Source organism: Choloepus didactylus, chromosome 24, assembly GCF_015220235.1.
Source record: "Choloepus didactylus isolate mChoDid1 chromosome 24, mChoDid1.pri, whole genome shotgun sequence".
NCBI lineage: Eukaryota > Metazoa > Chordata > Mammalia > Pilosa > Megalonychidae > Choloepus > Choloepus didactylus.
In genome coordinates this window covers 17517559-17531012 of record NC_051330.1, presented here as the reverse complement: position 1 = coordinate 17531012, position 13454 = coordinate 17517559, and positions in this window count along the sequence as shown.

Below are 13454 nucleotides of genomic sequence, written 5' to 3'. Positions count from 1 at the left end.
ATCACGTTATTTTTGTTTCCTCCACGAGGTCCGCCCTTCTCAGATCTTTATCAATAATTATCCTCTAGGCACCTGCACCCAGCTGGGCTGTTTGCTCAACTTTGAGCTTGACTTTAGGATTCTATCTTGAAGAAGTTTTTTTTTTCCCTCATTGAAACCAGAAGCACTAGCAGAGGCCCCTGTCCGGACAGAAAGCTTTAGACCTGCTTTTCCAGAAGCCGGGCTGCTAGCGGTCGGGGTCCAGCCAGACTTGCCTGCATCATAGTGGGCATGTTTTGTTTTTGTGTTTTCATTAAATGTAACTTTGCATAAGCTGAGGAGACTCTCCCTTTCTTTTGTGGGGTTTGGGGCCCAGTTGCTTTCATGTATGCCCCAAGTTAAGTAAACAAACTGAAAAGTGGAAACAAACTTCTCATATGGATGTGTTGAGTGATCATCCTGACTGCCCAGGAAAGCAGAGAGTGCTGTAAGTTTTCTGTAGTTCTAGAGTATAAGAGACACTTCAGTAATTCTGTTAAGACCTTACTCAGTTCATTCATTCTTATTCATCGAGGCTCCATTGAGCCTTCAACGGGGTGCACAGTGGCGTACTTAGCACCCCAACCTTGGCAGCAGCCGTTCCTCCTGGAGCAAGCAGCTGAGGGTGTGGAAGGCGAGCCTGTAACCGCAAGCCGGGTGTAATTTATTACGTCTGTCCTGGAGTTATTTCTGCACACGCTCGGATGTCGAGTGACTCAGGAGCACCCCCTCTCGCCCTCACCAGCTCCTATCCTGACTCAGTGGAGGAAGGGCCATCAGGGGCGAGGCCGATGCTGGGTCCCCTCCCTCTTGAGGCCCTTGTGCTGTCACCCCCACCCCACCCATCTCGCTCTGTCTTCTCCATCTCTTCTCGTTCTTTCATGGTGCTGTTTTCCCATCCAACTCTCTCTCCCATCATCAAACACATAAAAAACCAAAACAGAACAATAAATCAGATCTTTTACTCTTCCTCCTCAACTCTGTCCACTGCTCCCTGCACCTCCAGCATTTATTCCCTTTTCAGCCAAGCTTTCGCGTGAGGGGTCTATTTCTCTTTGTCACCTTGGACTCACTCTTCAGACCACAGCAGCATCTGAAGTGGCTTCTGTCGGGCTCCTGTGCAACCTCCAGTAGCCAAACCTGGTCTGCCACACATCTGAGTGTCCACTCAACCCCCTGAGCCTTTGACTGCAATGGTCCCTTTCTCCTTGACCCTCTCTCCTTTCTTCCTTCTGCCTCTGATTCCCTCTCAACCATTTTTGCAAGCTCCCCCTCTGTCAGTCCTTGACATAATGACAGTGGGTTACACACCAGTAGCCCTCAAGTCTGTCCCCAGCTGAAATCTCTCTCCCAAGCCCTGGCTGTGCCAGCGGAGCCTTTTTAGATGCTCCCACAGACACTCCTAACTCAACATGGGCAGAAGGGAACCGTGTCCTCCCAAATTGCTTCGCGTGGTGAAGGGTGCGACCATCCTTGCAGTTGTCCAAACCCCCAGTTTCTTCCTGGCTCACTCCTATGTTTCTGACTGGTGGTCTCATCTTGAATGGACCCCTCTTCTCTGCCTCCACCGCTGTGGGCTTAGTTCAGACACTCTGTGTCTGCTTCTCTTCTCTCTTTCACGCTGTTGCTCTCATGGATGGGGACAGGCTCTTGCAGGGTAAAGCTGGTTATCTCTCCTGTTAAAAACCTTTCTTAAAAGGATCCTGTGCTGCCCCCTTGAGGAGCTGGTGGAGAATGCAGGGGTGTTGGGCTCCCCCGCCTCGATGGTTGCTGATGTGCTCACAGACATAGGGGACTGGTGGTTTGATGGGTTGAGCCCTCTTCCATAGGACTTGCCCTTGGGAAGACTGTTGCTGCAAAGGAGAGGCTAGGCCTGCCTAAGAGCCTCCTCTCGAATGCCTCTTTGTTGCTCAGATGTGGCCCTCTCTCTTTCTAGCTAAGCCAACTTGGCAGGTGAAATCACTGCCCTCCCCACTACGTGGATCTGACACCCAGGGGAGTGAATCTCCCTGGCAACGTGGAATATGACTCCCAGGGAGGAATGTAGACCCAGCATCATGGGATGGAGAACATCTTGACCAAAAGGGAGATATGAAAGGAAATGAAATAAGCTTCAGTGGCAGAGGGATTCCAAAAGGAGCCGAGAGGTCACTCTGGTGGGCACTCTTTTTTTTTTTTTTTTTGAATAATTCAATTTTATTGAGATATGTTCACATACCATGCAGTCATACAAAGCATACAATCAGTTGTTCACAGTGCCACCATATAGTTGTGCATACATTACCAAAATTAATTATTGAACATTTTCATTACCACACACACAAAAGTAATAATAAAAATTAAAGTGAAAAAGAACAATTAAAGTAAAAAAGAACACTGGGTATCCACCCACCCCCGTTTTTCTACTCATCCATCCATACACTGGACAAAGGGGAGTGTGATCCATGTGTCTTTCTCAATCACATTGTCATCCCTCGTAAGCTACATTTTTATACAGTCGTCTTCAAGAGTCGTGGGTTCTGGGTTGTAGTTTGATAGTTTCAGGTATTTACTGCTAGCTATACCAATTCATTAGAACCTAAAAAGGGTTGTCTATATTGTGCGTAAGAGTGCCCACCCTTGACTAAAAGGGGGATGTGAAATGAAATGAAATAAGTTTCAGTGGCTGAGAGATTCCAAAAGGAGCTGAGACGTCACTCTGGTGGGCACTCTTACGCACAATATAGACAACCCTTTTTAGGTTCTAATGAATTGGAATAGCTAGCAGCAAATACCTGAAACTATCAAACTACAACCCAGAACCCATGTATGCCAGTTTGAATATATTGTGTCCCCCAAATGCCATTATCTTTGATGTAATCTTGTGCGGGCAGATGTTATCAGTGTTGATTAGATTGTAATTCTTAGAGTGTTTCTCTGGAGATGTGCCCCACCCAGCTGTGGGTGATAACTCTGATGAGATAATTTCCATGGAGGTGTGGCCCCGCCCATTCAGGGTGGGTCTTGATTACTGGAGCACTATATAAGCTCAGACAGAAGGAGCAAGCCTGCTACAGCCAAGAGGGACACTTTGAAGAATGCACAGAGCTGAGAGAGGAGCTGCAGCTTACAGAGACATTTTGGAGACAGCCATTGAAAGCAGACTTTTCGGTCTGGAGAAGCTAAGAGAGGACAAATGCCCCAAGAACAACTAAGAGTGACATTTTGGAGAGAAGCTGAAGCCTAGAGGGGAACGTCCTGGGAGAAAGCCATTTTGAAACCAGAACTTGGAACAGACGCCAGCCACGTGCCTTCCCAGATAACAGAGGTTTTCCGGACGCCATTGGCCATACTCCAGTGAAGGTACCCTTGGACACTTTATGGCCTTAAGACTGTAACTGTGTAACCAAATAAATCCCCTTTTATAAACGCCAGTCCATCTCTGGTGTTTTGCATTCCGGCAGCATTAGCAAACTAAACTCCATGACTCTTGAAGATGATTGTATAAAAATGTAGTTAGGGGTGACAATGTGATTGGGAAAGCCATATGGACCACATTCCCCTTTGTACAGATGGATGAGTAGAAAAATGGGGGGGGGGAGGCCCCCAGTGTTCTTTTTTACTTTAATTGTTCTTTTCCACTTTAATTTTTATTCTTATTATTTTTGTGTGTGTGGTAATAAAAATGTCAAAAATTAATTTTGGTGATGAACACACAACTATATAATGGTACTGTGAACAATTGAATGTACACTTTGTATGACTGCATGGTATGTGAATATATCTCAATAAAAATGAATTAAAAAAAATGTGCAGATTTGTATACTTATGTCCCCCAGAAAAAGCCATATTTTTTAATGCATTCTTGTGGGGGCAGATGTATTAGTGGGATTGGGTTGGAACCTGTTGGTTCAGTGTCAATGTGACCCACCCAACTGTAGGTGATAACTCTGATTGCATAATTTCCATGGAGGTGTGGCCCTGCCCAATCAGCATGGGCCTTGTTTAGTTTACTGGAGCACTATATATGCTCAGACAGAAGGAGCTCATAGCAAGCTGGAGCTAGCTGGAGCGAGCTGGAGCTGAGACAAACATTTTGAAGATGGCCATTGGAAGCTGATGCAGATATTTTGGAGAACACCATTTTGAAATGCAACCTAAGATCAGGCAGACACCAGCCACATGCCTTCACAGATAACGTGTTTTCCGGACACCATTGGCCATCCTCCAGTGAAGGTACCCTTTGTTGATGGACACTTTATGGCCTTAAGACTGTAACTGTATAACCAAATAAACCCCCTTTATAAAAGCTGATCCATCTCTGGTATTTTGCATTCTGGCAGCACTAGCAAACTAGAACAGACCCTGACCAGAATCCCTGGGCCCTTGATCTCCACGTTGGAGCTGACGGGTTGTCTGCTCTTTGCTCTTGTCAGTCTCCTGCATGCCCTCTGTACTTGGGTGGTGCTGCATGCCTATTTCTTGCTCACTCACCTGGTCTCCTCCTCTATCTCTTCCCTCTGCCTGTCTCACTCTGATCTTCCCTCCAAACTCAGTCTAAATGTCCGGAGGTCTCTCAGAAGCTGTCTGCATCACCCGCCCCCATCCTGAGTCAGGCACTGGTCCTCCTGCCTCACTGGAACACTTACCACTGGGTGGTGGTGCTCGCTGGCCTGGCCACTTCCCCACCACCGCCCATGGCCTCCCCACAGGCAAGAACATTCATCTCTGAAGTCTGTGGAATGAGCTCGTATCAAGTATTCTCAGGTATTTTCAGGAGTCAACCCTTACCTGGGGCTAGACACTCCCTGCCTTCTTTTTGGAATGGTGTTTGAATTTTTGGGTGCTGCTCATGTGAGGCCTTGAAGAATGGAGTGAGAGTTTCATCATTTTGTGTAGGTGACACATTTCTGCCTCTGCACTAGGGAGGGTGGTAGACAAACAGCTGCCCCAAAGTCTGCCCAGCCCCAGGGTTTCTTACTGGCCTTTGGGTCCTAATCACACAGATGAGTTGTGACTCAGAGTCCTTGCTCTTAGAATTTTGAGCCTTGTGTCTTTGTAGTTCAAACTCTTTCTATGACATTTTTAGTGTTAGAAAGATTGTGACTAGAAATAGTGGGCTTAAAAATAATCATCTTAAATTTAGCTAACCTTTCCTTTTCCCTAAAAGATAGGGAAGTCCATATCATTCATTGTTACTATGGAACACTTTATTGTTTTCTGTAGTCTTTTTAGAACATCAGGTGAAACAGCAGTAGTAATTTTCCTGGAACAATACATCCAATAGCTACCATAAACTCTGGAATACTTTTTTTAATTGAATTTATTGAGATATATTCACAAACCATACAATCATCCACGCTGTACAATCAATTGTTCACAGTACCATCATATAGTTGTGCATTCATCACCACAATTTTTGAACATTTGCATTACCACACAAGAAATAAGAATAAAAATAAAAGTAAAAAAGAGCACACAAAACATCCCATACTCCCCATCCCTCCCTATGATTCATTTACTTTTTGTTCTCATTTTTCTACTCATCTGTCCAGACACTGGATAAAGGGAGTGTGAGCCACAAGGTTTTTGCAATTACACAGTCACGTCATGTAAGCTATATAGTTATACAATCATCTTCAAGAATCAAGGCTACTGGGTTGCAGTTCATCAGTTTCAGGTATTTCCTTCTAGCTATTCCAATACACTAAAAACTAAAAATGGATATCTATGTAACACATAAGAATAACCTACAGAATGACTTCTCGTCTCCATTTGAAATCTCTCAGCCGATGAAACTTTATTTTGTTTCATTTCTCTTCCCCCATTGGTCCAAGAAGGCCTTCTCGATCCCATGATGCTGAGTCCAGGTTCATCCCCAGGAGTCATGTTCCACATTGCCAGGGAGATTTACACACCTGGAGTCATGTCCCACATAGGGGGAGGGCATTGAGATTACGTGTCAAGTGGGCTTATAGAGAGAGGCCACATCTGAGCAATAAAAGAGAATCTCTGGGGGTGACACTTAGGCACAATTTTAAGTAGGCTTAGCCTATCCTTTGCAATAACAAGCTTCATAAGGGCAAGACCCAAGATCAAGGGCTCAGCTTTCTAAATCAGTAGTCCCCAGTGCTTGTGAGAATATCAGAAATTCCCCAGATGGGGAAGTTTAATATTTCCACATTTTCCCCCAGTCCCTCAAGGGGGCTTTGCAAATACATTTTTATTCTCTGCCCAAATTACTCTGGGATGTATTGGGGCTTCAAACTAACCTGTATAACCAACCAGCTCTCACTCCTATTCAACATTCCATGTAATTATGGTGTTTGAATAAACTGACCATGCAAGTTAAATTTTACAGTGTGTTACAAAAATAAAGATTTTGCACTTAATAAACATTTCTTCCTTTGGTCTCACACAGAGGTTGGGGTTTTAAAACACAGTCACTATCGTCCTTTACCCTTTAGTCTGATTTACCTTAGTCTGAACCAAGTCCATTTCACTCATATTGCTACTTGAAGTCGGATATCTTTTTCACACTCTTTAACATTTGCTGTATGGGGTAATGCTGACATTCATAGTTGCCAGCCTCTGTCTCTGAATCTCAGGTGTCACACAGATACCCAAAGTTCCAGGGACTGACCAGGTTATACACAAAGAGCCCAGCTTCTCATAATTTAGAAACAGCTGTTACAACTCAGGAATAGAGTTCCTGAACTTACAGTCTAGGAACCTTTACAATAAGCCTTCCCCTGATAACCTATGTTCTCAGATTCAATTCTCAGAGTTTGCACATTATAGTTAGTCCATATTAATGAGGTATTATAATATTTGTCTTTTCATTTCTGATTTATTTCACTCAGCATACTGTCCTCAACGTCCATTCGCCTGGTTGCATGCCTCACAACTTCATTCCTTCTTGTAGCCACTCAATATTCCATTGCATGTATACACCACAGTTCACCATTCTGTTCATCACTTGATGTAACCTTAGGTCACCTCCATCCACTGTAAATCATGAATACTGCCACCATAAACCCCACTGTGCAAATGTCCATTCATGTTCCTCTTTTCAGTTCTTCCAAGTATATACCCAACAATGGGGTTGCAGGACCATATGGCAACTCCATTCTTAGCTTCCTGTGGAACCACCACACTGCCCTCCACATGGGCTGCACCATTCTACTTCCCCACCAATGGTGATGAGGTATATCCCTTTCTTCACATTTTCTCCAGCACTTTTATCTCTCTGTTTATTGTTAGACAGTTTTATTCACACACCATACATTCCTTCCTAAGTTGAACAATCAAAGGTTCCCAGCCTAATCACATAGTTATGCATTCACCACCACTATCTGTATGAGGACATTTTCATTTCCTCCACAAAGAAAGAGGGAGGAGAAAAAAGAAAAAAGAAAATAAAAGAAAAAAAGATGACAACTAAAAAGCAACAAAAGAAAAAATAAAATTAAAATTAAATGCAATAAAAAGATCAGATAACAACACCAATACCAAGACTCCCATACCCCTCCCTTATGTCCCCATCTTACAGACATTTAGCTTTGGTGTATTGCCTTCATCACAATTAATGGAAGCATATTACAATGTTACTCTTAGCTATAGACTCTAGTTTGCATTGATTTTATTTTTCCCCAATACCATCTCATTTTCAACACCTCACAAAGTTGACATTCATTTGTTGTCTCTCATGTAAAAACATTCTTGTATTTGTACGTTTAATCACAATCGTTATCCGCTCTAGGTTTCACTAAGTTATATCATCCCAGTATTTATTTATCTGCTATCTTTCCCCTAACCTTTCTCTTTCACCCACACTCACAGTTATCTTTGTTCAGTGTACTTACAATGTTGTGCTACCATCACCTGGTATTGTTCTATCTATTTCTGGATCTATACAATCAATCGTGTTGAATATTCTGTACTCCTTCAGCATCAAATGCCTGATCTTTACCCTCTTTCTATCTCCTGGTGTCTTCAGTTTTACACTCTTCTCCAAACCTCACTCTCCTCTTTTCCTGTCTGTCTGTAGCACTTCCTTTAATATTTTTTGTAGAGGAGGTCTCCTGTTCACAAACTCTCTCAGTTTCTGTTTATCTGTAAATATTTTAAACTCTCCCTCATTTTTGAAGGACAGTTTTGCTAGATATAGGATTCTCAGTTGGCAGTTTTTCTCTTTCAGTATCTTGAATATATCATACCAGTGCCTTCTCACCTCCTTGGTTTCTACTGAAAAATCCACACTTAGTCTTATTGAGCTTCCCTTGTATGTGATTGTTTTTCTCTTGCTGCCTTCAGAATTCTGTCTTCATCTTTGACATTTGACAATCTGATTTGTAAGTGTCTTGAAGTAGGTCTATTTGGATCAATTCTGTTTGGGGTATGCTGTTCTTTCACCTGTAATTTTATTTCTTCCAGAAGAGTTGGGAAATTTTCACTGATAATTTTCTCTATTATTCTTTCTGCATCTTTTCCCTTCTTTTCTCCTTCTGGGACACCCATAATATGTACATTCATGTGCTTTGTGTTGTCTTTCAGTTCCCTGAGACCCTGCTCATATTTTTCCATTCTTTTCCCTATCTGTTCTTTTGTGTGTAGGATTTCAGATGTCCTGTCTTCTAGTTCAGAAAACCTTTCTTCTGCCTCTCCAAGTCTGCTGTTGTATGTTTCCATTGTATTTTTCATCTCTTCTATTGTGCCTTTCATTCCCATAAGTTCTGCCGTTTGTTTTCTCAAGTGTACAAATTATTCCTTATGATCACCCAGTCTTCTTTATATCCTTCATCTCTTTTGTCACATTATCCTTCAACTCGTTGATTTGATTTAGAAGATTTGTTTGAACATTTTTAAATAGTTGTTTCACCCCTTGAATCTCAATTGAGATGTTAGTTTGTTCCTTTGTTAGGGCCATATCTTTGCGTTTCCTTATGTGGTTTGTGATTTTTTTGCTGTGTACACATCTGCGTTTCTTGATTAACTTATTTTGAAGGTTGTTTTCTCTCTTTTGCTTTGGGTTTTATTGTTGGTTTTCTTTGATCTCTTTATTTCTTTGTTTCTTTTCCTGGCCAGTTGTCAGATTGGCTCTGTCACCCAATCTTGCCCCCAAATCAGGCACCCACCATGGCCTGCCACAGGGATGGGAGGTAGGCACTGGGCACCCCAGCAAGTTCACTGTGTGTGGTAATATAGACCTGCTGGCTTCCAGTGGTGCTCTGTTTCCCTTGCACTTTCCAAACTGTCCAGAAGATGGTGCTGCTTGTAACTTAATCGTCCTCAGAAGCTGCTTTGCCTCTGAGCACAGGGTGCATACAGGTGAGTGGAAACTTCAGGATTCCCATGCTCTCACTTTGCTGGAACATTCTGGCTCAACGTGGGGCTACACCTGTGGCAGAGTACCCCCTCAACTGGCCCAATACTCCAGCATCCCCAAGGCAAGGAAATGACTGCCAGCTGCTGCTTCGCTCAAGGGTTGGGGAAGTGTTTTCAGACCCAGGGCTAAAAATGCAGTCTCTGGCCACATTTTCTCAATCTCTTTGTCCTTCACTGATCTGGGCCTTGAAATGGCCTTCTCTGTCCCTCGGGTCTTCAAACAGTGGGGGTATGTCTCACTGTTGTGAGAGACTTTAAAATCTGTGTCCCTGGTGGGAGGGGTCCTGTCTGCTGATTCTGTGCCTTTCCCACAAGGAGACCAAGTAAGGGGGAGGGGAGTGGACCGGCTGGTCTGGGATGGAAGATTCCAACCTAATATTTCTTTTCTTTCTTCAATGTGGCATTTGCAGCGCCCTTCTCCAGTCTATATCCTCCTCCAGAGTTTCAAACAATTCAGAATTGTTGTCTTTTTTCACTGACTCTCTGGAGAGGAATTTTCAGTAGCTATTTACATTGCCATGTTGATGATGTCCTCTGGAACAATTTTTGACTAGGGGAAAAACTAAACCAGTTACTTTCTAATTATGCATCCTTGGTGTAATTTCCCATAAGTTTGTTTGAAAATTCAATGCAATCTGAATTAAAATTTCAGTTTTTTTTTTTTTTTGGTGGTGGTGTGAGTTCTTTGATGGTTGTAGTGACTTGCCAAAATACAAAATTCATATGGTAAAATAAACAGGTAATCATCAGGAGACTTCTGAGAAAGAAAAGTGACCAGGGTGATTTGCCCTACCTGGCATATTGTAAGGCACTGATCTAAGGCATGCGTCTTTCACATTTTAACATCTCTAAGGCTGGGATACTTCTCACACTCAGTAGTGTGTCATAATTTAATTGCAGTATTTTCTTAACTTACACAAAATAGTGCATCTTGAAGTTGCATGCTTGATTTGGCGAAACGGCATCATAAAGCTATAATACCTTGTGGTACTGGCCTAATGATAGAATATAGGTATAGAAATAGAATAAGTATATTTGGGAATTTAGCTTTGATCAATGTGGGTATATTAAATCTGGGGGCAAAGATGAGTTTAACAAGATTTTGGAGTTAGCCTTGTTTTAGTTAGGGTTCTCCAGGGAAACAACCAACAGGAGATATCTGTAAATATGAGATTTTATAAAAGTGTCTCATGCAACTGTGGGGATGCAGGATTCCAAATTCTGTAGGATAGGAAACATGAATCCAAATTCCATAGGGCAGGCAGCAAGCCGGCAACTCTGATGAAGGTCCTCAGTGAACTCCCCAGGACAGGCTGGCTGGCTGGAGCAGAAATGAAAGTTTTCTCTGTTCTCCCTTAAAAGTCTTCAAGTGATTGGATTAAATCCAGCTGATTGAATTTTCTCATTGTGGAAGACATGCCTTTCATTGATATAATCAGCCACAGCTGCAATCAATTGACTGATGACTTAATCAACCAACCTTCTGGCTTATTAACCAGCCACAAATGTCCTTGAAGTAATGGTTAGGCCAGGGCTTGTTTGACCAGACACCTGGGTACCATCACCTGGCCAAATTGACACAGGAACCCAACCAACACAGCCATTTAGAAAAAAATGAAGCTGATCCTTAACTTTCATCCTTATACCAAAACATATTGAAAACATTTCATAGATTTTAAGGTCCAAAAAATTCCCAAAGCCATATAACAACAGAAAGAAATGAAAAATATTTAATCTTGGGATGAGAAAGGCCTTTCCAAGCATGAAACAAAAGCTCAAAATCACAAATGTAAGGTTGATTTGATAAACCCTGTATTTCAACTAATCTAAGATTTGGTCTACTGTGATGGAATTTTTGGGGGGTTGGAGGTAGATGGTGTAAAACCCTCATAAATCACCTGGAGGTAAATGTAATCAGTTATTTCTATGTCCTATTCTTTCTAAAACTTATGACCTCTCTGTGGGCAAAAAAAGAAGTTTATGCACTGTATTCTCAATCATCCTTAGAAAAGGACTAATAAAATATATTTGAAATGTTATCTTGGGGAGGGGAGTGAGATTCCTGGTGATTTAAAATTTTCCTTTTCATACCTTTCTGTACTCTAAAAATTTTGTCCTGTATAAGCACACATCCCTTCAAAATCAGAAATACAGTACTATTTCTTTAAAAAGTCAGTATGTATAACTTAGCATCTGAATGATCACTTAGACAAAAGAAGTTAAAACTGGAAAGAAATGCACTGAAGTGCTGATGAGAGCTGCCTCGGCATAGGGGGACTATGAGGAAATTTTTTCTTTTTTTCTGTATTTTTCAGGTTGTGTCTGTCAGTGATGGACATGTATTTCTATTGTTTTAACCATGAAAAAATATTTTTAAATGATATTTTTGTTGACAACAGAGTTCTTCTCTCCTGCTTGGGGAAAACCCTATGAGGTATTTTATAGGGTTTACTTAATTTCATCTAATTGGGTATAACTGCTCCTATGTCTCTGTATCAGCTTTCTAAGGCTGCCATAACAAATTGCCACAAACTTAGTGGCTTAAAACAATGCACATTTATTCTTGCAGTTCTGTAGGTGGTAAGTCTGACAGGGGTCTCGCTGGGCTAAGGTCAGGGTGTCCGCAGGGCTGGTTCCTCCTGGGGGCTCTGGGGGAGAAGCAGTTTCCCTGCCTTTTCCAGCTTCTAGAGGCTGCTCGCATTGCTTGGTTGCAGCCTCTGTCTCCATCTTCAAAGCCAGCATCCTCGCATCTCCCTGTCCTTTCTTTCATAGTCAATCTCCCTCTGCCCACAGTGGGAAAGGACCTCTGATTTTAAGGACCCATATGATTAATAGGGCCTATTGAATAATCCAGAATACTCCCCTTTCTCAAAGTCTTTATCTTAATCACGTCTGCATGATTTTCCCATGTAAGATAACATAGTCACAGGATCCGGGGTTTACGGCAGGGACATCTTCAGTGGGGGGAGGGGCTTTATTCTGCTTACCGCATTTAAATTTATTTAAATTTATTAAGATTCTGCTTAAGTTAATCCTCATAGCAGTCCTGTCTGCTAATTATTATCCTCTCCTTACAATAAGGACACAGGGGTTCAAAAAGTCTGTGCTGGATGCAAACCTTGCAGATGGTGACACCAAAAGCCACTGCTCACAATGCTGCACAATGGACAGAATCTTCTGGGAAGCTGTTCTCAGTCCAGGGTGTTTAATTTCAGCTAAATTTCAACACATGGAAGCTCCTATACACAGGGGTCCCTCATTCTTCCACTGCACTTGTCTGAACTCTTGGTCTCATCTGCCTTTATACCTTTTACCTAACGTTTTGCCTGCTGGTGATAAATAGCATCTCTGGGAAAAAGAGATTGCAGAGGGAAGACTGTGGGCACGGCCTCTTCTGTGATTTATATTCTGCTTCTTCTCCAACCTGCTCTGAACCCAAAAGTTAAGCAGGCCGTGGGTTTTTTAGGATCATCTTATCAGGACTGCTGCCAGGCCCCTCCCCACCAGCTCCCTGTGTCCCTGATCTCCCCTCAGAGGGCTGCTCAGTGTGGGCCACAGTTAAGGAAACCCCTGGTGCAGACTCCGTCCCCGATTCTCATGAGAAACTTCCCCAGTGTCTGCTGTGACTCTGCCACTACCCCAGCTCCTGCCTGGGGAGCTGGAGATGCTAAAATAAGTATTCTCAGGATAGCACGAGCCAATGGAAAGTTGTTCTACCCTCAGCCCTGACTGTTTTTTTTTCCATTTTTTTATTGAGATAAAAATTCACATACCATACAATTATCCAAAGATCCAAAGTGTACAATCAATTGCCCCCGGTACCATCATACAGCTGTGCAACCATCACCACAGCTAATACTTTTTTAATTTTTAGAACATTTTCATTACCCCAGAAAAGAAATAAAAACATACAGAAAAAGGAAATTCAAATCCTCCCATACCCCTAACCACTCCCCTCCATTATTGATTCATAGTATTGGTGTAGTACATTTGTTACTGTTGATGGAAGAATATTAAAATACTACTAACTGTAGTATATAATTTGCAATAAGTATATATTTTTTTCCTAT